This window comes from Oncorhynchus masou, chromosome 11, assembly GCF_036934945.1.
Source record: "Oncorhynchus masou masou isolate Uvic2021 chromosome 11, UVic_Omas_1.1, whole genome shotgun sequence".
Classification (NCBI taxonomy): Eukaryota; Metazoa; Chordata; class Actinopteri; order Salmoniformes; family Salmonidae; genus Oncorhynchus; species Oncorhynchus masou.
Genome location: NC_088222.1, coordinates 6,595,109 through 6,622,219, shown reverse-complemented (window position 1 = coordinate 6,622,219; position 27,111 = coordinate 6,595,109). Strand labels below are relative to the sequence as shown.

The window sequence follows — 27,111 nt, the reverse complement described above, 5'->3', positions numbered from 1 at the left end:
TCTATCACCACACAGAGACTACCTCTATCACCACACAGAGACAACCTCTATCACCACACAGAGACTACCTCTATCACCACACAGAGACTACCTCTATCACCACAGAGAGACTACCTCTATCACCACACAGAGACTACCTCTATCACCACACAGAGACTACCTCTATCACCACACAGAGACTACCTCTATCACCACAGAGAGACTACCTCTATCACCACACAGAGACAACCTCTATCACCACAGAGAGACTACCTCTATCACCACACAGAGACTAGACTACCTCTATCTCCAAAAAGAGACTAGACAACCTCCATCGCCACACAGAGACAACCTCTATCACCACACAGAGACTACCTCTATCACCACACAGAGACAACCTCTATCACCACACAGAGACTTCCTCTATCACCACACAGAGACAACCTCTGTCACCATACAGAGACAACCTCTATCACCACACAGAGACTTCCTCTATCACCACACAGAGACTTCCTCTATCACCACACAGAGACAACCTCTATCACCACACAGAGACTACCTCTGTCACCACACAGAGACAACCTCTGTCACCACATAGAGACAACCTCTATCACCACACAGAGACAACCTCTATCACCACACAGAGACTACCTATATCACCACACAGAGACTACCTCTATCACCACACAGAGACAACCTCTATCAACACACAGACTACCTCTATCACCACACAGAGACTACCTCTATCACCACACAGAGACAACCTCTATCACCACACAGAGACTACCTCTATCCCCACACAGAGACTACCTATATCACCACACAGAGACTAGACTACCTCTTTCACCACACAGAGACTAGACTACCTCTATCACCACACAGAGACTAGACAACCTCCATCGCCACACAGAGACTCACTCTATAACCATACAGAGACTACCTCTATCACCACACAGAGACTACCTCTGTCACCACACAGAGACTACCTCTATCACCACACAGAGACTACCTCTATCACCACACAGAGACAACCTCTATCACCACACAGAGACTAGACTACCTCTATCGCCACACAGAGACAACCTCTATCGCCACACAGAGACAACCTCTATCACCACACAGAGACTAGACTACCTCTATCGCCAAAAAGAGACTAGACAACCTCCATCGCCACACAGAGACTCACTCTATAACCATACAGAGACTACCTCTATCACCACACAGAGACTACCTCTATCACCACACAGAGACTAGACTACCTCTATCGCCAAAAAGAGACTAGACAACCTCCATCGCCACACAGAGACTCACTCTATAACCATACAGAGACTACCTCTATCACCACACAGAGACTACCTCTATCACCACACAGAGACTAGACTACCTCTATCGCCAAAAAGAGACTAGACAACCTCCATCGCCACACAGAGACTACCTCTATCACCACACAGAGACAACCTCTATCACCACACAGAGACTACCTCTATCCCCACACAGAGACTACCTCTATAGCCAAACAGAGACATTTCTATCACCACACAGACTACCTCTATAACCAAACAGAGACCACCTCTATCACCACACAGAGACTACCTCTACCACCACAGAGAGACTACCTCTATCACCACACAGAGACTACCTCTACCACCACACAGAGACCACCTCTATCACCACACAGACTACCTCTATAACCAAACAGAGACCACCTCTATCACCACACAGAGACTACCTCTATCCCCACACAGAGACTACCTCTATAGCCAAACAGAGACATTTCTATCACCACACAGACTACCTCTATAACCAAACAGAGACCACCTCTATCACCACACAGAGACTACCTCTACCACCACACAGAGACCACCTCTATCACCACACAGAGACTACCTCTACTACCACACAGAGACTACCTCTATAACCAAACAGAGACTTTTCTATCACCACACAGACTACCTCTATAACCAAACAGAGACCACCTCTATCACCACACAGAGACTACCTCTACCACCACACAGAGACTACCTCTACCACCACACAGAGACTACCTCTACCACCACACAGAGACTACCTCTATCACTACACAGGGATGGGAAGGTGACAATTAATCTTGATGGTTGTACAGTCATCTCAAATAAAACTGTGAAGGACCTCAGCGTTACTCTGGACCCTGATCTCTCTTTTGACGAACATATCAAGACTGTTTCAAGGACAGCTTTTTTCCATCTACGTAACATTGCAAAAATCATAAACTTTCTGTCCAAACATTATGCAGAAAAATGTATCCATGCTTTTGTCACTTCTAGGGTAGACTACTGCAATGCTCTACTTTCTAGCTACCCGGATAAAGCACTAAATAGACTTCAGTTAGTGCTAAATACGGCTGCTAGAATCCTGACTAGAACCAATAGATATCTTCAAACACCAACATGGCAGAACACTGACATTCCTGTCTTGCAGGAAATCACGCAGAGAACGAGCAGTATGGCTGTTGGAATTGTCATGCTAGAGGGTCATGTCAGGATGAGCCTGCAGGAAGGGTACCACATGAGGGAGGAGGATGTCTTCCCTGTAACGCACAGCGTTGGATCAAAAATCTCACATTTGGACTCATCAGAAGAAAGGACAGATTTCCTCTGGAAATGGTCGAGTTTCTTGGCCAAAGCAAGTCTCTTCTTCTTATTGGTGTCCTTTAGTAGTGGTTTCTTTGTAGCAATTTGACCATGAAGCCTGATTCGCATAGTCTCCTCTGAACAGTTGATGTTGAGATGTGTCTGTTACTTGAACTCTGTGAATCTGAGGCTGGTAACTCTAATGAACTTAACCTTTGCAGCAGAGGTAACTCTGGGTCTTCCTTTCCTGTGGCGATCCTCATGAGAGCCAGATTCATCATAGCGCTTCATGGTTGACTGACCTTCATGTCTTAAAGTAATGATGGACTGTCATTTCTCTTTGCTTATTTGAGCTGTTCTTGCCATGATATGGACTTGGTATTTTACCAAATAGGGCTATCTTCTGTATACCACCCCGACCATGTCACAACACAATTGATTGGCACAAACACATTAAGAAGGAAGTTAACACCCCACAAATGAACTTTTAACAAGGCACACCTGTTAAAATGTCAACTCATATGTCTTACCTGCAGAACCGTTGTCTGTGTTGTCTGTTGCGTTGTTCTCCTGAAGCCCCTTAAACACATGTCCATACATGTTCTATACGTGTGCTTTAGTTGCTAAACTGTGTTATAACTGGATACTAAACTAAAGTCATGTGTTATAACTGGATACTAAACTAAAGTCATGTGTTATAACTGGATACTAAACTAAAGTCATGTGTTATAACTGGATACTAAACTAAAGTCATGTGTTATAACTGGATACTAAACTAAAGTCATGTGTTATAACTGGATACTAAACTAAAGTCATGTGTTATAACTGGATACTAAACTAAAGTCATGTGTTATAACTGGATACTAAACTAAAGTCATGTGTTATAACTGGATACTAAACTAAAGTCATGTGTAATAACTGGATACTATACTAAAGTCATGTGTTATAACTGGATACTAAACTAAAGTCATGTGTTATAACTGGATACTAAACTAAAGTCATGTGTCATAACTGGATACTAAACTAAAGTCATGTGTTATAACTGGATACTAAACTAAAGTCATGTGTTATAACTGGATACTAAACTAAAGTCATGTGTTATAACTGGATACTAAACTAAAGTCATGTGTTATAACTGGATACTAAACTAAAGTCATGTGTTATAACTGGATACTAAACTAAAGTCATGTGTCATAACTGGATACTAAACTAAAGTCATGTGTCATAACTGGATACTAAACTAAAGTCATGTGTTATAACTGGATACTAAACTAAAGTCATGTGTTATAACTGGATACTAAATTATTTTTTACATTTTAGTAGACACTCTTATCCAGAGCAAATTAAGTGTTTTGCTCAAGGAACAAAAACATCAATAAGATTTCTTTACTGATCTTCATGGCCCCCCGTATCATCTCTGGTGAGCCAAGGGAAATGCATTCATATAACATTCCACTGGTCACCTGTCACGCCCTGGCCATAGAGAGGCTTTTATTCTCTCATTTGGTTAGGCCAGGGTGTGACTAGGGTGGGCATTCTATGTTTATTTTCTATGTTTTTGTATTTCTTTGTTGTTTGGCCGGGGTGTGGTTCTCAACCAGAGGCAGCTGTCTATCGTTGTCTCTGATTGAGAAACATACTTCGGTAGCTTTTTCCAACATGGGGTTTTTGTGGGTCGTTATTTTCTGTTTAGTGTTTGCATTGTCGGTTTAATTTATTCTCATTTATTATCTTGTTATTTTGTATTAGTGTTCAGTTCTATAATAAAACATGAACACTTTCCACGCTGTGCTTTGGTCCGACTACTCTTCCTTATCCGACCATGAAAACCGTTACACACGGGACCTTCTAGAAGTTTCTTCAATCAAATCAGTATCACTTTCTTCCTCTGGCTCATCAAACTCTGAAATACAAGCTGTTATGTTAGGAGCGAGGGAGAAATAGGCAGGTTGGTCAGAAGAAGTCACCATGAGATTGTTGAGGTACCAGATTCAACTTGATTTACAGATTCTTACCTGTTGGAATGATGTTGAGCTTGAATTGGTTTAGCCTTCCCTGCTCCATCGCCATGAGGACTTTGGTTGAAGTGTTTCCTCTGGTAACCTGTAGTTTCCTGTGTATCAGTATATCATGTCCCAGGACATCTGCCAGCTGGTCCATGTCAGTGTCATTTAATTGAAATTGATACTGATATTATTTATCAAAGTGTATCTGTTACTACTCTTAAACCTTTAGATGCCATCTACAGTAGTGCCCTTCGTTTTGTTACAGGCAATATGTTTGATACTCTTCACTGCAAAAGGTTGGCTGGATGCTACAACATCAATTACTCCCTTTTTGTTGACCAGGCGCTACTTCATAAACTTCCTTCTTATCTAACTTAGCTGTTGACGTATAGACACCTGAGTTGCCTAAGTAGCCGTTCGCAGGATTGGTTAACTCTTTGATGTTCCTAAGGGTCTCCACCGAACCAGGTAAATCTGCTTCTAGTTTAAATGCACCGTGTGGCTGGGATAAAATTCCAAATTAATGTCATCTTCAAAAAAACAGTGTGTATGTGTGTGTGTGTATAACTATAGTTGTGGGGACGTGTGTGTGTGTGTGTGTGTGTGTGTGTGTGTGTGTGTGTGTGTGTATACAGTATATACACAAACATTACAATACAATAGAAAAACACACTCATGGGAAGCACAAATAAAACTAATCCCTCAGACAAACAGTTACATTCTGAACAGTATCAGAACATCAAGACGAAATGGGTTTTGAATTAACCCTTAAATTCAAGGGTTTTTATTCATTTTCTTTTTACTATTTTCAACATTGTAGAAAATAGCTGTTTCTCTCCGTTGTCATCATCTACGCAAAGGCACTTTAATAACTCTACCTCCATGGACACATTACCTGAAATACCTCAACTAACCGGTGCCTCCTCACATTGCCTCTGTCCCGGTACCCCCCTGTATATATGTCTCGCTATTGTTATTTTTACTGCTGTTCTTTAATGATTTGTTACTTTTATTTCAATTTTATTTTTGAAACTGTTGGTTAGGGGCTCGTAATTAAGGATTTTACTGTAAGGTCTACCTGATTGGATGGCCTGGCCGAAACCCTGATTGGATGGCCTGGCCTAAACCCTGATTGGATGGCCTGGCCTAAACCCTGATTGGATGGCCTGGCCTAAACCCTGATTGGATGGCCTGGCCTAAACCCTGATTGGATGGCATGGCCTAAACCCTGATTGGATGGCCTGGCCTAAACCCTGATTGGATGGCCTAAACCCTGATTGGATGGCCTAAACCCTGATTGGTTGGCATGGCCGAAACCCTGATTGGATGGCATGGCCGAAACCCTGATTGGATGGCATGGCCTAAACCCTGATTGGATGGCCTGGCCTAAACCCTGATTGGATGGCCTAAACCCTGATTGGATGGCCTAAACCCTGATTGGTTGGCATGGCCGAAACCCTGATTGGATGGCATGGCCTAAATCCTGATTGGTTGGCATGGCCTAAACCCTGATTGGATGGCCTAAACCCTGATTGGATGGCCTGGCCTGAACCCTGATTGGATGGCCTGGCCTAAACCCTGATTGGATGGCCTGGCCTAAATCCTGATTGGATGACCTGGCCTAAACCCTGATTGGATGGCCTGAACCCTGATTGGATGGCCTGAACCCTGATTGGATGGCCTGGCCTAAATCCTGATTGGATGGCCTGGCCTAAACCCTGATTGGATGACCTGGCCTAAACCCTGATTGGATGGCCTAAACCCTGATTGGATGGCCTAAACCCTGATTGGATGGCCTAAACCCTGATTGGATGGCCTGGCCTAAACCCTGATTGGATGGCCTGGCCTAAACCCTGATTGGATGGCCTGGCCTGAATCCTGATTGGATGGCATGGCCTAAACCCTGATTGGATGGCCTGGCCTAAACCCTGATTGGATGGCCTAAACCCTGATTGGATGGCCTGGCCTAAACCCTGATTGGTTTACATTCTAAATACTTTTCTCAGATAAAAAAATAGCAAATTTGTAAATTTACCAAATGTTCAAGAATCTTAGCTTGACAAGGAGTTGGGGCGATAAGTATACAGATCTCTACTGTCCCTGTTCTTATGGAGAGACAAGAGAGGAGCTAATTTCCATATTTAAAAAACAAATTTCCTGATAACAATGTGGGTTATTGAGCCAACAGCCATATGGCGAACGGAGCTAATGCACAATTAGTCTGTCTGACCACCATCCTGTGTAAGGCTCTGTCTCAAATGGCACCCTATTCCCTATATAATGCACTACTTTAGACCAGAGCCCTCTGAAACCCTATTCCCTATATAGTGCACTACTTTAGTCCAGAGCCCTAAAGAACCCTATTCCCTATGTAGTGCACTACTTTAGACCAGAGTCCTATGAAACCCTATTCCCTATATAGTGCACTACTTTAGACCAGAGTCCTATGGAACCCTATTCCCGTTATAGTGCACTACTTTAGACCAGAGTCCTATGGAACCCTATTCCCTAAATAGTGCACTACTTTAGACCAGAGCCCTATGGAACCCTATTCCCTATACATAGTGCACTACTTTAGACCAGAGCCCTATAGAAACCTATTCCCTATATAGTGCACTACTTTAGACCAGAGCCCTATGGAACCCCATTCCCTATATAGTGCACTACTTTAGACCAGAGCCCTATGGAACCCTATTCCCTATATAGTGCACTACTTTAGACCAGAGCCCTATGGAACCCTATTCCCTATATAGTGCACTACTTTAGACCAGGGCCCTATGGAACTCTATTCCCTATATAGTGCACTACTTTAGACCAGAGCCCTATGGAACCCTATTCCCTACATAGTGCACTACTTTTGACCAGGGCCCTATGATCAAAAAGTAGTGCACTATGTAGGGAATATGGTTCCATTTGGGATGCATTTTTGTAAATGTAAGCACTGTAGTAAAGACATGAAATGAAAAGCAGCCTCGTTCTCCAGTCATGTCATGCTAAACAGGGCCATTAGAAGATGCGAATAGGATTGGCTGGATATTATGCATGTCGGCATCTGCCAAGAATTCCATTTTTTAATTTCTCATGAACTGATAACAACTTGGCATCAGTGGACCATTAGTGAATGCAAATGACTGTCCCCCCCCCCCCCCCACCCCAATCCCACCCTGGCACTCATGTCATGCAGGCACACACACACACACACACACACACACACACACACACACACACACACACACACACACACACACACACACACACATCTCCATCATAACAAAGTGATCAGAGAGAAGAGCTATTCACAGCACACGATGCAACGCAGCCCTCCAAGTCAAAACAAACTGTCACTCTGGCACCTTGATACACTCACTGGCCAATATATTAGGAACACCACCCCGTTCATGAAAATAAATACAGACAGTGGCGTCACCTGTAAAAGCGCCTTCGGGGCCAAATTTCTTCAGCTGCTGTCCGTCAGGGAGTGTGGGCCATTTCAGATGACTTAAAAATCATACAATGTGATTTTCTGGATTTTTGTTTTAGATTCCGTCTCTCACAGTTGAAGTGTACCTATGATAAAAAATTACAGACCTCTACATGCTTTGTAAGTAGGAAAACCTGCAAAATGGGCAGTGTATCAAATACTTGTTCTCCCCGCTGTAGGTAGTCCTCTTATCCAGATGGGATAAGGGCATTGTGCAGTTTAGTTTTATTTATTTTACCTTTATTTAACTAGGCAAGTCAGTTAAGAACAAATTCTTATTTTCAATGACGGCCTAGGAACAGTGGGTCAACTGCCTTGTTCAGGGGCAGAACGACAGATTTGTACAGTGTCGATGCTGATTGCGTCTTCTGTGGACCTATTGGGGCGGTAAGCAAATTGGAGTGGGTCTTGGGTGTCAGGTGAGGTGGAGGTGATATGGTCCTTGACTAGTTACGGAGCGGTAGTCGGTGAGCTCAGTTACCTTAGCTTTCTCGGGAACAGGAACAATGGTGGACATCCTGAAGCAGGTGGGGACAACAGACTGGGACAGGGAGAGATTGAATATGTCCGTAAACACACCAGCCAGCTGGTCTGCGCATGGTATGTTCTGATGACGCACACACTCAATACTTCATTGCTGCGACTTGCTTGCTTAGTTGGGATTTCTGATCACATTTGCCTGCATTTCATATATTTCTTTATGTCGGTTTGATCGCAGGGGAAGCGCTAGTAATGTCTGCAGTTTTCGGTTTGGCTATTTGTTTTCAAGTGTAGTCGTCTATAAATAAATCTCTTTGCCAAAATTCGATTTATTCGACTAGTCGTCGTTCTGAAATGTTTATTGCTTGCCTACATTTTACTCCCTCATCTATGTTTAATGTAACTCACATACATTATTTATTCATTTTGGTTTCCTATCCTGATGTGAAGTTAGTTCTATAGAAAGCATTTGACTCTAGTCACAAAATTAAGGAAATTAGAAGGGGGGGGATTTTAGCAGGCAAGAAAATAGCCTTGCCGAAAGCCCCCCTCCCCCCACCCTTTCTAATTTCCATAATTGTGTGGCTAGAGTTCACACGAAGGGGGAAGGGATTGTGGCAGGGGGGAGCTTTTCGTTTTAACACCGGCAGCCTTGCGAGGGTTAACACTTTTAATTGTCGTACTCATGTCGGCCACGGAGAACGAGAGCCCACAAACCTTGGGAGCGGGTCACGTCAGTGGCACGGTGTTGTCCTCAAAGCGGGCGAAGAAGGTGTTTAGCTTGTCCAGGAGCAAGACATCCGTGTGCACGACCGGGCTGGTTTTCCCGTTGTAGTCTGTGATTGTCTGGAGACCCTGTCACATAGGTCTCCTGTCTGAGCCGTTGAATTGCGACTCCACTTAGTCTCTGTATTGACATATTGCCTGTTTGATTGCCTTACGGAGGGAATAACTACACTGTTTGTATTCTCAGATATCTATCAGGTAGACAGGGATTAAGGTGTATTCTCAGATATCTACCAGGTAGACAGGGATTAAGGTGTATTCTCAGACATCTATCAGGTAGACAGGGATTAAGGTGTATTCTCAGATATCTACCAGGTAGACAGGGATTAAGGTGTATTCTCAGACACCTACCAGGTAGACAGGGATTAAGGTGTATTCTCTGACATCTATCAGGTAAACAGGGATTAAGGTGTATTCTCAGATATCTATCAGGTAGACAGGGATTAAGGTGTATTCTCAGACACCTACCAGGTAGACAGGGATTAAGGTGTATTCTCAGATATCTATCAGGTAGACAGGGATTAAGGTGTATTCTCAGATATCTACCAGGTAGACAGGGATTAAGGTGTATTCTCAGACACCTACCAGGTAGACAAGGATTAAGGTGTATTCTCAGATATCTATCAGGTAGACAGGGATTAAGGTGTATTCTCAGACACCTACCAGGTAGACAGGGATTAAGGTGTATTCTCAGACATCTATCAGGTAGACAGGGATTAAGGTGTATTCTCAGATATCTATCAGGTAGACGGGGATTAATTCTCAGCAAACTGTCAGCCAACAATTGAGGCATAAATATTCAAACCTTTACATAATATTACTCCAGAAATTAGATTTTATTCACTTAACCCATATTTTTAATAGTATGAATGTATTCTATATATTGTAGTTATAAACATAAAACAGACCAATAACATATTGATCCACGGATTGTTTCAGGTGGTAATGCCGTGTCTGCAGGGTTGTTTGCTGCCCAGTGTTTACCAGGTTTGCAGGGAGGGAGGAGGAATGGGTGGAGGCTGGACCTGGAATTGGTGATGATGTGTATTACAGCCAACCCCAGACAGAAAGGTGCAGAAAGAGAGAGGAGAGAGGAGAGAGAGAGAGGGGAGAGAGAGAGACACACAGAGAGAGAGAGAGGGACACACAGAGAGAGAGAGAGGAGAGAGAGAGGAAAGAGGAGAGAGAGAGACACACAGAGAGAGAGAGACACAGAGAGAGAGAGAGAGACACAGTGAGAGACACACAGAGAGAGAGAGACACAGAGAGAGAGAGAGAGACACATAGAGAGAGACACAGAGAGAGAGAGAGAGAGAGAGAGAGAGAGAGAGATAGAGAGATAGAGAGACACACAGAGAGAGAGAGACAGAGAGAGAGAGAGAGAGAGAGAGAGAGAGAGAGAGAGAGAGAGAGAGAGAGAGAGAGAGAGAGAGAGAGAGAGAGAGAGAGGCAAACAGAGGTTATATTGGTAAATAATTCATAAGGCCGGGGAATTCATTTTCTGACACGCTTTAGTGTTCCCCGTCGCCATGGGGATATTTGAGAAGCTAAATGCCACTCTGCGCGACGGTAAATATAGTCCCCCCACCGCACAGCAGTGTATATGGTCCCCCCCCCCAGCGTAGCTAGAGTGATACGAGCCACAACGGTGAGAGACCAGGAAGGGACAGGGATGGACAAACACTGCAGAAATACAACAGAATGCTTCATAAATATTCAAACCTTTACATAATATTACTCCAGAAATTAGATTTTATTCACTTAACCCATATTTTTAATAAATTTAACAAACCTTAAGAGGTGTTATAAACATAAAACAGACCAATAACATATTGATCCACGGATTGTTTCAGGTGGTAATGCCGTGTCTGCAGGGTTGTTTGCTGCCCAGTGTTTACCAGGTTTGCAGGAGGGAGGAGGAATGGGTGGGAGGCTGGACCTGGAATTGGTGATGATGTATTACTCACATCTCAGAGAAACTCTGGTTCAGGATATGAAGTCAATACAGATTGTCACAGAGCCAAGCCTGTAGGATGTCTAGTAAGGATTCATACAACTGTACTGTTAACAGACCTGAATCCTGTTTTTACACACCAGAGATTTATACAACTGTACTGTCAACACAGACCTGAATCCTGTTTTTACACACCAGAGATTTATACAACTGTACTGTCAACACAGACCTGAATCCTGTTTTTACACACCAGAGATTTATACAACTGTACTGTCAACACAGACCTGAATCCTGTTGCAATTCTTCACATGAGGCCAGACAGGTTTAATACATCAATCAGTAACTGACTAGTGGCTACAGACTCGTCCTGGTCACCTTTTAAGTAAACGTCTGGGGTTTTGTTTTGGGATGAAACCGGTCTCGAAAAAAACCATTTCCAATTTCACATCGTCCTGTCATCATAACTCCTGTTAGTTGATCATATTGAATGTGTCTGAAATGGCACCCTAATCCCTTTACGGTGCACTATTTTTGACCAGGTCCCATAGGGAACAGGGTGTATAAAAGGAAAAGGGTGCTATTGGCGACAGGGCCACTGTTACTCCTCCCTCTTTATAAGATGACATCATAACCCCATTACAGAACACTACAGAGATCAACACTTGTGAATATAAGGATTTATTTACTCTAACAATGATGCAAGAAATTTACACATTTTTTCTCTCAAAGGTATAAAATTTGTCTTAAATAAGAGGGTTTTTTTTCCATTCATGTTCATGTAAATGAATCATGTGTTACAAACCTTGAAAATAATATCCAATCCCTAAAATAGTTAGCAATGCCAATCCAGCAGATTGCAACAAAGTTCCCAGAAGTTCAAATAGTATTGCTCAATATTCACCTTTATAAAAAAAAAATTATGACACAAAATAAGCATTCTTCTGAAATTATATATAGATATTTACATTAACAATAGTTTAGTCCAAAAAAAAGAGAAAAAAAAGGCCTTGGTTTGAAGCTAGGTGAGTTAGGTATCAAGGGGTGTATGACATTGTGCACGGGTCCGTTCGTCTTCAGAAGCAGACTGAGTGATGACCATCTCTGGAGGAGTCTCTAATAACATGCTAATCCCTATATAATGTAACTCCCTATGACAGGAGCCATAGCGGGTTGGTCAAAAGTAGTTCACTTATCCAGGGATTTAGGGTGCCATTTGGGATGTAGCCTCTGTGTCTGATGACTGTCTTCGTCTTGGGCATTGTGGAACCTGCCTGTGGAGACAGACAAAACCAAAAAGAAGAGTGAGCATTAGGACAAACATCATTTAATGAGAACGTTAAGGCTAGGTTAGATTGGGGTGAATCACCAACTGAAAACATGACAGGGCCACTATATTTTTGACCAGGGGCCTGGAAGATACCTCCATTCAACTTCGACATGAGGAGAGAGAGAGGGGGGGGAGCTGGGGAGAGAGAGAGAGAGAGAGAGAGAGAGAGAGAGAGAGAGAGAGAGATGCAGAGAGAGAGAGATGCAGAGAGAGAGAGAGAGAGAGAGGGATGCAGAGAGAGAGAGAGAGAGAGAGAGAGGAATGATGGAAAGTGGTGTTGGGGGTAAAACATACAACATTATAAAATCCATGTACACAAACAACAAGTGTGCGGTTAAAATGGGCAAAAAACACACAAATTTCTTCACACAGGGACGTGGAGTGAGACAGGGATGCAGCTTAAGCCCCACCCTCTTCAACATATATATCAACGAATTGGCGTGGGCAGTAGAAAAGTCTGCAGCACCTCGCCTCACCCTACTAGAATCCAAAGTCAAATGTCTGCTGTTTGCTGATGATCTGGTGCTTCTGTCCCCAACCAAAGAGGGCCTACAGCAGCACCTAAATATTCTGCACAGATTCTGTCAGACCTGGGCCCTGACAGTAAATCTCAGTAAGACCAAAATAATGGTGTTCCAAAAAAGGTCCAGTCGCCAGGACCACAAATACAAATTCCATCTAGACACTGTTGCCCTAGAGCACACAAAACACTATACATACCTTGGCCTAAACATCAGTGCCACAGGTACAGTGCCTTGCGAAAGTATTCGGCCCCTTGAACTTTGCGACCTTTTGCTACATTTCAGGCTTCAAACATAAAGATATAAAACTGTATTTTTTTGTGAAGAATCAACAACATGTGGGACACAATCATAAAGTGGAACGACATTTATTGGATATTTCAAACTTTTTTAACAAATCAAAAACTGAAAAATTGGGCGTGCAAAATTATTCAGCCCCTTTACTTTCAGTGCAGCAAACTCTCTCCAGAAGTTCAGTGAGGATATCTGAATGATCCAATGTTGACCTAAATGACTAATGATGATAAATACAATCCACCTGTGTGTAATCAAGTCTCCGTATAAATGCACCTGGACTGTGATAGTCTCAGAGGTCCGTTAAAAGCACAGAGAGCATCATGAAGAACAAGGAACACACCAGGCAGGTCCGAGATACTGTTGTGAAGAAGTTTAAAGCCGGATTTGGATACAAAAAGATTTCTCAAGCTTTAAACATCCCAAGGAGCACTGTGCAAGCGATAATATTGAAATGGAAGGAGTATCAGACCACTGCAAATCTACCAAGACCTGGCCGTCCCTCTAAACTTTCAGCTCATACAAGGAGAAGGCTGATCAGAGATGCAGCCAAGAGGCCCATGATCACTCTGGATGAACTGCAGAGATCTACAGCTGAGGTGGGAGACTCTGTCCATAGGACAACAAATCAGTCGTATATTGCACAAATCTGGCCTTTATGGAAGAGTGGCAAGAAGAAAGCCATTTCTTAAAGATATCCATAAAAAGTGTTGTTTAAAGTTTGCCACAAGCCACCTGGGAGACACACCAAACATGTGGAAGAAGATGCTCTGGTCAGATGAAACCAAAATTGAACTTTTTGGCAACAATGCAAAACATTATGTTTGGCGTAAAAGCAACACAGCTCATCACCCTGACCACACCATCCCCACTGTCAAACATGGTGGTGGCAGCATCATGGTTTGGGCCTGCTTTTCTTCAGCAGGGACAGGTAAGATGGTTAAAATTGATGGGAAGATGGATGGAGCCAAATACAGGACCATTCTGGAAGAAAACCTGATGGAGTCTGCAAAAGACCTGAGACTGGGATGGAGATTTGTCTTCCAACAAGACAATGATCCAAAACATAAAGCAAAATCTACAATGGAATGGTTCAAAAATAAACATATCCAGGTGTTAGAATGGCCAAGTCAAAGTCCAGACCTGAATCCAATCGAGGATCAAAGCAAAGTTCAAGGGGGCCGAATACTTTCGCAAGGCACTGTAACTTCCACAAAGCTGTAAACAATCTGAGAGACAAGGCAAGAAGGGCATTCTATGCCATCAAAATGAACATAAATTTCAACATACCAATTAGGATCTGGCTAAAAATACTTGAATCAGTCATTGAGCCCATTGCCCTTTATGGTTGTGAGGTCTGGGGTCCGCTCACCAACCAAGACTTCACAAAATGGGACAAACACCAAATTGAGACTGCATGCAGAATTCTGCAAAAATATCCTCAGTGTACAATGTAGAACACCAAATAATGCATGCAGAGCAGAGTTAGGCCGATACCCACTAATTATCAAAATCCAGAAAATTCTACAACCACCTAAAGGGAATCGATTCCCAAACCTTCCATAACAAAGCCATCACCTACAGAGAAATGAACCTGGAGAAGAGTCCCCTAAGCAAGCTGGTCCTGGGGCTCTGTTCACAAACACAAACACACCCTACAGAGCCCCAGGACAGCAGCACAATTAGAACCAACCAAATCATAAGAAAACAAAAAGATAATTACTTGACACATTGGAACGAATTAACAAAAAAACAGAGCAAACTAGAAAGCTATTTGGCACTAAACAGAGAGTACACAGTGGCAGAATACCTGACCACTGTGACTGACCCAAACTTAAGGAAAGTTTTGACTATGTACAGACTTAGTGAGCATAGCCTTGCTATTGAGAAAGTCCGCCATAAACAGACATGGCTCTCAAGAGAAGACAGGCTATGTGCTCACTGCCCACAAAATGAGGTGGAAACTGAGCTGCACTTCCTAACCTCCTGCCCAATGTATGACCATATTAGAGAGACATATTTCCCTCAGATAACACAGATCCACAAATAATTTGAAAACACATCCAATTTTGATAAACTTCCATATCTACTGGGTGAAATTCCACCATGTGCCATCACAGCAGCAAGATTTGTGACCTGTTGCTGGGGAGAGAGAGGGAGCTGGGGAGAGAGAGAGAGCTGGGGAGAGAGAGAGAGCTGGGGAGAGAGAGGGAGCTGGGGAGAGAGTGAGAGGGAGCTGGGGAGAGAGAGAGAGCTGGGGAGAGAGAGGGAGCTGGGGAGAGAGAGGGAGCTGGGGAGAGAGAGAGAGCTGGGGAGAGAGAGAGAGCTGGGGAGAGAGAGAGAGCTGGGGAGAGAGAGGGAGCTGGGGAGAGAGTGAGAGGGAGCTGGGGAGAGAGAGAGAGCTGGGGAGAGAGAGGGAACTGGGGAGAGAGAGTGAACTGGGGAGAGAGAGTGAGAGGGGCTGGGGAGAGAGAGAGCTGGGGAGAGAGGGTGAGAGGGGGCTGGGGAGAGAGTGAGAGGGGGCTGGGGAGAGAGAGTGAGAGGGGGCTGGGGAGAGAGAGTGAACTGGGGAGAGAGAGTGAACTGGGGAGAGAGAGAGCTGGGGAGAGAGAGTGAGAGGGGCTGGGGAGAGAGAGAGCTGGGGAGAGAGGGTGAGAGGGGGCTGGGGAGAGAGAGTGAGAGGGGGCTGGGGAGAGAGAGTGAGAGGGGGCTGGGGAGAGAGAGTGAGAGGGGGCTGGGGAGAGAGAGTGAGAGGGGGCTGGGGAGAGAGAGGGAGCTGGGGAGAGAGAGGGAGCTGGGGAGAGAGTGAGAGGGAGCTGGGGAGAGAGAGAGAGCTGGGGAGAGTGAGAGGGGGCAGGGGAGAGAGAGAGAGCTGGGGAGAGAGAGAGCTGGGGAGAGAGAGGGAGCTGGGGAGAGAGAGAGCTGGGGAGAGAGAGTGAGAGGGAGCTGGGGAAAGAGAGAGAGCTGGGGAGAGAGAGTGAGAGGGGGCTGGGGAGAGAGAGTGAGAGGGAGCTGGGGAGAGAGAGAGAGCTGGGTAGAGAGAGTGAGAGGGGGCTGGGGAGAGAGAGAGAGCTGGGGAGAGAGAGAGAGCTGGGGAGAGAGAGAGAGCTGGGGAGAGAGAGATGCAATCTTTGTAAGTATAAATGTTTATATCCCTTGTTTATTGTCTATTCCACTTGCTTTGGTCATGTAAACACATTTCTCATGCCAATAAAGCACTTTGAATTGATAGAGAGAGAGAGAGAGAGATAGATATACTGTAGAGAGCTAGAGAGAGTGAGACATAGCAAGATATACATAGTACCAGTCAAACGCTAGGACACCTACTCATTTTCTACATTGTAGAATAATAGTGAAGACATCAACTATGAAATAACACATATGGACTCATGTGGATGTCGCTCTTGCTGCTGGTGAGTCTCTGATCCACCCCTACGCAGACGACACCATCCTGTATACTTCTGGCCCTTCTTTGGACACTGTGTTAACAACCCTCCAGGCAAGCTTCAATGCCATACAACTCTACTTCCGTGGCCTCCAATTGCTCTTAAATACAAGTAAAACTACATGCATGCTCTTCAACCGATCATTGCCCACACTTGCCCGCCTGTCTACTAGCATCACTACTCTGGACAGTTCAGACTCAGAATCTGTGGACAACTACAACTACCTAGGTGTCTGGTTAGACTGTAAACTCTCCTTCCAGACTCACATTAAGCATCTCCAATCCAAAATTAAATCAAGATTCTGCTTCCTATTTCGCAACAAAGCACCCTTCACTCATGCTGCCAAACATGCCCTTGTAAAACTGACCATCCTACCGATCCTCGACGATGTCATTTACAAAATAGCCTCCAATACTCAATCAATTGGATGCAGTCTATCACAGTACCATCCGTTTTTTTTTTACCAAAGCACCATATACTACCCACCACTGCGACCTGTACACTCTCGTTGGCTGGCCCTCGCTTCATACTCGCCTTCATACTTGTCAACAAACCCACTAGATACATGTCATCTACAAGACCCTGCTAGGTAAAGTCCCCCCTTATCTCAGCTCGCTGGTCACCATAGCAGCACCCACCTGTAGCACGCGCTCCAGCAGGTATATCTCTCTAGTCACCTCCAAAACCAATTCTTCCTTTGGCCGCCTCTCCTTCCAGTTCTCTGCTGCCAATGACTGGAACGAACTACAAAAATCTCTGAAACTGGAAACACTTATCTCCCTCACTAGCTTTAAGCACCAGCTGTCAGAGCAGCTCACAGATTACTGCACCTGTACATAGCCCATCTATAATTTATCCCAAACAACTACCTCTTCCCCTACTCTATTTATTTTGCTCCTTTGCACCCCATTATTTATATTTCTACTTTGCACATTCTTCGACTGCAAATCTACCATTCCAGTGTTTTACTATATTGTATTTACTTTGCCACCATGGCCTTTTTTTGCCTTTACCTCCCTTATCTCACCTCACCTTACATTGTATATAGACTTATTTTTCTACTGTATTATTGACTGTATGTTTGTTTTACTCCATGTGTAACTCTGTGTCGTTGTATGTGTCGAACTGCTTTGCTTGATCTTGGCCAGGTCGCAATTGTAAATGAGAACTTGTTCTCAACTTGCCGACCTGGTGAAATAAAGGTGAAATAAATAAATAAAATTCTCTCAACCAGCTTCATGAGGAATTCTTTTCCAACAGTCTTGAAGGAGTTCCCACATATGCTGAGCACTTGTTGGCTGCTTTTCTTTCACTCTGCGGACCAACTCATCCCAAACCATCTCAATTTGATTGTGGAGGCAGATTACTGCACCTGTACATAGCCCACCTAGGTTTTCTGATGCAGCACTTCCATCACTCTTCTTCTTGGTGTGCCTTGAATTCTAAATAAATCACGGTGTCACCAGAAAAGCACCATCACAACTCCTCCTCCATGCTTCATGGTGGGAACCACACCATCACAACTCCTCCTCCATGCTTCATGGTGGGAACCACACCATCACAACTCCTCCTCCATGCTTCACAGTGGGAACCACACCATCACTCCTCCTCATCCATGCTTCACGGTGGGAACCACACCATCACTCCTCCTCATCCATGCTTCACGGTGGGAACCACACCATCACTCCTCCTCATCCATGCTTCACGGTGGGAACCACACCATCACTCCTCCTCATCCATGCTTCACGGTGGGAACCACACCATCACTCCTCCTCATCCATGCTTCACGGTGGGAACCACACATGTGGAGATCATCCGTTCACCTACTCTGTGTCTCACAAAGACACAACTGTTGGAACCAAAAATCTAAAACTCAGACAGGCACCAATCAGACACCATGATTTTGATAACTTTTTTTTTTTTTTTGCCACGGCTCAACTAAAGAAATGTTGTTCGACTAACAGCCTATCTATCAACCAAACAACAACATGTGGGGTCAGCCCTAGTGTGAACTGCTACGAAGACAATTTTTTAATTTTTTTATTTTACCTTTATTTAACTAGGCAAGTCAGTTAAGAACAAATTCATATTTATTTTTTTTCACCTTTATTTAACCAGGTAGGCAAGTTGAGAACAAGTTCTCATTTACAATTGCGACCTGGCCGAGATAAAGCAAAGCAGTTCGACACATACAACGACACAGAGACACACATTTTCAATGATGGCCTGCCATCTACAGGGGAACACTACCTTGTTCAGGGGCAGAATGACAGATTTGTACCGTGTCAGCTCGGGGATTTGATCTTGCAACCTTCCGGTTACTAGTCCAACGCTCTAACCACTAGGCTACAATCTATAATGCTTGCTATCTAATGTTTGGTGCATTATGTACAGCTTGCTGGATATGATATATATACAAAAAATAAAAAAGGTACAATATTATTTTATAGGTCTATATATTAGTCCAATATTTCTCCAATAAAGATAACTAATCATCATTGATTAGTTTTCATCATCAACGCAATCCATAAATCAGCTCTAGAAACACTAACATTTAAAAACAACTTTATATTATGTGTTATTAGTATGTTGTACACATCTGACTTTGCAGCAATACCTGCACTTATGGTATCAAAGAGTTATTAAAAACATTTTTTTTAAATTTAAATACAGGAAACTGCATACCAATAGCATATTAGCATTAGCATATTAGCATTAGCATGTTAGTGTATTAGCATAAGCATATTAGCATATTCGTGTATTAGCATATTAGCCGACGGGGCCAGTAAATGGTCCACAGCCAATATAACAGCATTAGTAATCATCTCCGCTAGTAAAAGGCTTTCACTTAAACCAAAAGAGAAAAGTCTATAATTAGGACAAAACGGTCCTATATTTAAGTGTTTGCCTGTAGCGCAACCATTAATTATATACACTTAGAGGCAACATTGGGTGGGGGGACGACAGTGATTACTCAAGGAATCAAATATTAACATGGTACTCCTCTCCTTTACCACGAACACCGACAGCTGGAGGGGAAACGTGCATGTTAATGTTGACAGGAGTGCGGCTAGGCTAGCTACAGTACCGTGCCTCAGAGTGTTTCAACCTAGGGAAAAGATTAACAACAGAAATATTACTCTCTGCTTTGATTTATTCCCCCCTGAATACAGAGTCACTGAATGGCAGGATGGTGTTAATTGCTCTGTAATAATTAGTGATGCATTAGATTTCTTAATAATCGAATAACTAATGATATTCTCCCTTGTAACACCCCCAGAGGCCCACCTCTCACACACACACACACACACACACACACACACACACACACACACACACACACACACACACACACACACACACACACACACACTCACACACTCACACACACACGTACAGCGTGTGTATGCAGTTCTCACCCTTATCAGCTTTCTAAATGGCGTTGAACTCTTCGATTGCACCGTGTCTAAACATGCTGTAATTAACAGAGGAGCTAAAAGAGAAGCACAGTTCAGCCTATTTGGAGAAATATAACATTAATGGTAACCATGAAGACTTTTACTCCCCTCTCATTTAAGTTCCTGTTTCCTTTCTTAGACTGCTGATTGGTGCAAAGACTGGTGGGTGTTGGGGCTCTGCAGTCAGAGGAGACTGGTGGTGTTGGGACTCTGTAGTCAGAGGAGGTTGGTGGTGTTGGGGCTCGGCAGTCAGAGGAGGTTGGTGGTGTTGGGACTCTGCAGTCAGAGGAGGTTGGTGGTGTTGGGACTCTGCAGTCAGAGGAGGTTGGTGGTGTTGGGGCTCTGCAGTCAGAGGAGGTTGGTGGTGTTGGGGCTCTGCAGTCAGAGGAGGTTGGTGGTGTTGGGACTCTGCAGTCAGAGGAGGTTGGTGGTGTTGGGACTCTGCAGTGAGAGGAGGTTGGTGGTGTTGGGACTCGGCAGTGAGAGGAGGTTGGTGTTGTTGGGGCTCTGCAGTCAGAGGAGGTTGGTGGTGTTGGGACTCTGCAGTCAGAGGGGGTTGGTGGTGTTGGGGCTCTACAGTCAGAGGAGGTTGGTGGTGTTGGGGCTCTGCAGTGAGAGGAGGTTGATGGTGTTGGGACTCGGCAGTCAGAGGAGGTAGGTGGTGTTGGGACTCTACAGTCAGAGGAGGTTGGTGGTGTTGGGGCTCTGCAGTCAGAGGAGGTTGGTGGTGTTGGGGCTCTGCAGTCAGAGGAGGTTGGTGGTGTTGGGACTCGGCAGTCAGAGGAGGTTGGTGGTGTTGGGAATCTGCAGTCAGAGGAGGTTGGTGGTGTTGGGAATCTGCAGTGAGAGGAGGTTGGTGGTGTTGGGGCTCTGCAGTAAGAGGAGGTTGGTGGTGTTGGGACTCGGCAGTGAGAGGAGGTTGGTGGTGTTGGGGCTCTGCAGTGAGAGGAGGTTGGTGGTGTTGGGACTCTGCAGTGAGAGGAGGTTGGTGGTGTTGGGGCTCTGCAGTCAGAGGAGGTTGGTGGTGTTGGGGCTCTACAGTCAGAGGAGGTTGGTGGTGTTGGGGCTCTACAGTCAGAGGAGACTGGTGGTGTTGGGGCTCTAAAGTCAGAGGAGACTGGTGGTGTTGGGGCTCTACAGTCAGAGGAGACTGGTGGTGTTGGGGCTCTGCAGTGAGAGGAGATTAAAGACTGGTGGTGTTTGGGCTCTGCGGTGAGAGGAGATTAAAGGTTGGGACTCTGCAGTGAGAGGAGATTAAAGACTGGTGGTGTTGGGGCTCTGCGGTGAGAGGAGATTAAAGGTTGGGACTCTGCGGTGAGAGGAGATTAAAGGTTGGGACTCTGCGGTGAGAGGAGATTAAAGATTGTGTGCGTCAAAACTCTTTGCCTTAGGTAGGTGAGAGAGAGAGAGAAAGACAGAGAGAGAGAGATGAGGGGAGAGAAAGATGATGAGAGAGAGAGGAGAGAGAAAGATGAGAGAGAGAGAGAGAGAGATGAGGGGAGAGAAAGATGAGGAGAGAGAGAGAGAGGCGAGAGAAAGATGATAGAGAGATGGGAGAGAGAAAGATGATCGAGAGAGAGAAAGATGATCGAGAGAGAGAAAGATGATAAGAGAGAGAGAAAGATGAAAAGAGAGAGAGAGAAATGGGGAGAGAGGAAAAGAGAGAGAGAGAGAGAGAGAGAGAGAAGAGAGAGAGTGACATGAGAGAGAGAGACAAAGCGAGAGAGGGCTGTCATAAATAACAGCTTCAACTCTGTATAGCAGGCTAATTGGTGCGAAGGCTTTGTCTACTCTACACTATATAATCAGATCCATCCCCTATTTAACAGGGATTGGAAGGTATTGTGGAAGACAGGCTTGCAGGATTTCTGCCCAAAATGGCACCCTATTCCCTACATATGGCACCCTATTCCCTATCTTTGACCTGGGCTTGTATGAGTGCCATATGGGCCCTGGTCATATTTAGTGCACTATGTCGGGAATAGGGTGCCGTTTGGGATGCACTAGAGGTGTGGTGGGGGTGAAATGTGGCGAGGGGAGATATGGCGAGCGGCTCCGAACCTCAGTCTACAGGTCAAGACCCCCAACTCATCACTCAGCCAACCCCGCGGCAGCCTCGTCTCTCAGGCTGCTGTCCTAAATGGCAGCTTGTTCCCTAACATCGTGCACTACTTTAAACCAGAGCTCTGGTTAAAAGTAGGGCACTACATATGGACTAGCGTGTCATTTGGGACTCAGGTTTCAGTGTGAGCTGAGCTCAACGGCAGGCAAGCGGGAGGGTTAGGAGACGGACAGGAAATCCTCAACGCTGCTTCCATCCTCTTCGTAGATTAGGATTAACACAGGATTCTAATACAAGGTGGGAGATTAGTTAGCTAGTGAAGTACGGACTGAATAATAACAAGAATGTTCTCATTAGATTCTGTTTTTTGATTTTTTTTCTAAAAAACACCTATTTATCACGCACACACACACACACACACACACACACACACACACACACACACACACACACACACACACACACACACACACACACCTCTACAAGTTGTAAAGTCAGTCACATTCCTTATCACCATAGACTATAAATTCCCTTCCATGCATCTAACTAAGTCTCCTTGAATTGATCACTTCCCTTCCATGCATCTAACTAAGTCTCCTTGAATTGATCACTTCTCTCCATCACAGGAGGCTGGTGGGAGGAGCTATAGGCTATAGGGAGGGTTTGGCCGGTAGCGTCGTCCGGGTTAGGGAGGGTTTGGCCGGTAGCGTCGTCCGGGTTAGGGAGGGTTTGGCCGGTAGCGTCGTCCGGGTTAGGGAGGGTTTGGCCGGTAGCGTCGTCCGGGTTAGGGAGGCTCATTCTAAATGGTTGGATTGCAACCAATGAAACGGAGTTAAACATGCATTTTTTCCGGGGCCTCCCAGGTGGCTCAGTGCAATCTGTGCCACCAGAGACAGCCGACGCACAATTGGCCGGTAGCACCGTCCGGGTTAGGGTTTGGCCGGTAGCGTCGTCCGGGTTAGGGAGGGTTTGGCCGGTAGCGTCGTCCGGGTTAGGGTTTGGCCGGTAGCGTCGTCCGGGTTAGGGAGGGTTTGGCCGGTAGCGTCGTCAGGGTTAGGGAGGGTTTGGCCGGTAGCGTCGTCCGGGTTAGGGAGGGTTTGGCCGGTAGCGTCGTCCGGGTTAGGGAGGGTTTGGCCGGTAGCGTCGTCCGGGTTAGGGAGGGTTTGGCCGGTAGCGTCGTCCGGGTTAGGGAGGGTTTGGCCGGTAGCGTCGTCCGGGTTAGGGAGGGTTTGGCCGGTAGCGTCGTCCGGGTTAGGGAGGGTTTGGCCGGTAGCGTCGTCCGGGTTAGGGAGGGTTTGGCCGGTAGCGTCGTCCGGGTTAGGGAGGGTTTGGCCTGTAGCGTCGTCCGGGTTAGGGAGGGTTTGGCCGGTAGCGTCGTCCGGGTTAGGGAGGGTTTGGCCGGTAGCGTCGTCCGGGTTAGGGAGGGTTTGGCCGGTAGCGTCGTCCGGGTTAGGGAGGGTTTGGCCGGTAGCGTCGTCCGGGTTAGGGAGGGTTTGGCCGGTAGCGTCTTCCTGGTTAGGGAGGGTTTGGCCGGTAGCGTCGTCCGGGTTAGGGAGGGTTTGGCCGGTAGCGTCTTCCTGGTTAGGGAGGGTTTGGCCGGTAGCGTCGTCCGGGTTAGGGAGGGTTTGGCCGGTAGCGTCGTCCGGGTGAGGGAGGGTTTGGCCGGTAGCGTCGTCCGGGTTAGGGAGGGTTTGGCCGGTAGCGTCGTCCGGGTTAGGGAGGGTTTGGCCGGTAGCGTCGTCCGGGTTAGGGAGGGTTTGGCCGGTAGCGTCGTCCGGGTTAGGGAGGGTTTGGCCGGTAGCGTCGTCCGGGTTAGGGAGGGTTTGGCCGGTAGCGTCGTCCGGGTTAGGGAGGGTTTGGCCGGTAGCGTCGTCCGGGTTAGGGAGGGTTTGGCCGGTAGCGTCGTCCGGGTTAGGGAGGGTTTGGCCGGTAGCGTCGTCCGGGTTAGGGAGGGTTTGGCCGGTAGCGTCGTCCGGGTTAGGGAGGGTTTGGCCGGTAGCGTCGTCCGGGTTAGGGAGGGTTTGGCCGGTAGCGTCGTCCGGGTTAGGCCGGTAGCGTCGTCCGGGTTAGGCCGGTAGGTATGTCCTTGTCTCATCGCACATTAGCGACTCCTGTGGCGGGCCGGGCGCAGTGCACGCTAACCAGGTCACCAGGTGCACGGTGTTTCCCCCCGACACATTGGTGCGGCTGGCTTCCGGGTTGGATGCGTGCTGTGTTAAGAAGCAGTGCGGCTTGGTTGGGTTGTGTTAAGAAGCAGTGCGGCTTGGTTGGGTTGTGTTAAGAAGCAGTGCGGCTCGGTTGGGTTGTGTTAAGAAGCAGTGCGGCTCGGTTGGGTTGTGTTAAGAAGCAGTGCGGCTCGGTTGGGTTGTGTTAAGAAGCAGTGCGGCTCGGTTGGGTTGTGTTAAGAAGCAGTGCGGCTCGGTTGGGTTGTGTTAAGAAGCAGTGCGGCTCGGTTGGGTTGTGTTAAGAAGCAGTGCGGCTTGGTTGGGTGGTGTTAAGAAGCAGTGCGGCTTGGTTGGGTGGTGTTAAGAAGCAGTGCGGCTTGGTTGGGTTGTGTTAAGAAGCAGTGCGGCTTGGTTGGGTTGTGTTAAGAAGCAGTGCGGCTTGGTTGGGTTGTGTTAAGAAGCAGTTCGGCTTGGTTGGGTTGTTTTAAGAAGCAGTTCGGCTTGGTTGGGTTGTGTTAAGAAGCAGTGCGGCTTGGTTGGGTTGTGTTAAGAAGCAGTGCGGCTGGTTGGGTTGTGTTAAGAAGCAGTGTGGTTGGTTGGGTTGTGTATTGGAGGACACATGACTTTCAACCTTCGTCTCTCCCGAGCCATACGGGAGTTGTAGCGATGAGACAAGATAGTAGCTACTAACAATTGGATACCACGAAATTGGGGAGAAAAAGGGGTCAAATTAAAAAAATTAAAAAAGGAAACGTTTGGTTAATTGTTCCATTAATTGCATTCCAGCCATTACCTCAAAGCTCCTCACAACAGCCTCCTCTGCTCTCTTTTACCTCAAAGCTCCTCCCACCAGCCTCCTCTGCTCTCTATTACCTCAAAGCTCCTCCCACCAGCCTCCTCTGCTCTCTTTTACCTCATAAAGCTCCTTCCAACAGCCTCCTCTGCTCTCTATTACCTCATAAAGCTCCTCCCACCAGCCTCCTCTGCTCTCTATGCAGGCAGTTCCATTAGCTAAATCTACATAAATCTACATAAATGAACAGTATTTTCCTGAGAGAAAAGACTTGTGGAAATGCTTCTTTATCATTTGGTTTAAAGGACACATCAGCGTTGACTAGTAGTGGACACACATTTATCTTGCAGACTGGTCCACGACCACTAACTTGAATTAATGCAAATATTATTCACTTTTGGGGGTTTGGATTTAAATTGCGCTTTGTGTTTTGCATTTCGTTCTCTGCATTTTATCTCCAGACGAAGACTCAAGACAAATAGCAGCCTATTCATCACAGCCACACAGAAATCAATCAATGTATTGATAAGCTACCAAAGGAGTTTAAACAAACACAAACCACACTAAAGAAGTGAGTAATGGCAGAACCTAGTGTTCGGTTCCCGTTGAAGACAGTCATTTGGAAGTGGGATGTTTCAGTCAGTCAGAGACACGCATCAGCATTCAGGAGGAAACTCAAGAGTTTTAATAGTCCTTCTAATATGTTTTCAAAACGGAGGCGTGCTCAGCCATGAAATATATTCTGGCGTTAAACTGGAAATGCCCCCCCCCCCCCCAGGTTGAAGTTAGCTTCATAAAATGAGGAGGAAGAAGGGAGGAGGTGAGCACACTGCTGTGGAGAACAGGCAATATATTCATTTAGTTTAAACAATCATTACAGGTAGATAAGAAGGATTAAGAGAGAGAGGGAGCTGCGTCCCAAATCCACCCATATGGAATAGAGTTCTCTGGTCAACAGGGACGTCTCTCAGCGGTAGCAGCAGACGCTCTGGAAGGGAGGATGTGGCTGTCGGAGGTAGACCACATGAAACGGTTGAGGAATGAACACCTGCATATTTAAATGGTGGCTAGTGCCTTGCCCGCCCGTCTCCATGGATGCAGCCACTGCTACAGACCATAATATGACCAATAAAAACCAGCTTTAAAGAAAAAAAAAGATGGAGGGGGGAGAGGGGCGGGACCACGAGAAGACCTCTCCATTCTTTAAAAGTCTATGTGGGGCGTTCATTGAGATATTTGAGTTTGAATTTTAGAACACCCTTTAGGAAGAGACAGAGAAAGAGACACAGAGAGAGAGAGAGGAGAGAGAGGAGAGAGAGAGAGGAGAGGGAAAGAGAGAGAGAGGAGAGAGAGGAGAGAGAGAGAAATGAGCGAGAGAGAGAAGAGAGGAGAGAGGGAGAGAGAGAGAAGAGAGAGAGGAGAGAAGAGAGAGAGAGAGAGAGAGAAGAGAGGAGAGAAGAGAGAGAGAGGAGAGAAGAGAGAGAAGAGAGGAGAGAAGAGAGAGAGAAGAGAGGAGAGAAGAGAGAGAGAGGAGAGAAGAGAGAGGAGAGAAGAGAGAGAGAGAGAGAGGAGAGAAGAGAGAGAGGGAGGAGACAGACAGACAGACAGACAGAGAGAGACCAGCCCAGCAGGCAGAGCTACGCACAGGCTGTGAGAGGAGCAACTGGCCCAGCCCCCACCAACCAAATGAGTGACATTAAACGAATGCTGAGTCTACTATGCTCACATGTGATAGGCCGAGGGTCATGGA

At 46.0% G+C, this 27,111-nt stretch overlaps 1 protein-coding gene across 1 annotated transcript in view; it reads right to left on the bottom strand.

Annotated features, from left to right (window-relative positions):
• Nucleotides 1–11,957: 11,957 nt before the first annotated feature.
• Nucleotides 11,958–27,111, bottom strand: part of mbd2 (methyl-CpG binding domain protein 2) — a 132,334-nt gene continuing 117,180 nt past the window's right edge. The window contains exon 7 of the mRNA XM_064977290.1: nt 11,958–12,566. The gene's annotated coding sequence lies outside the window, so the exon portion shown is untranslated. The remainder of the gene's footprint in view (nt 12,567–27,111) is intronic.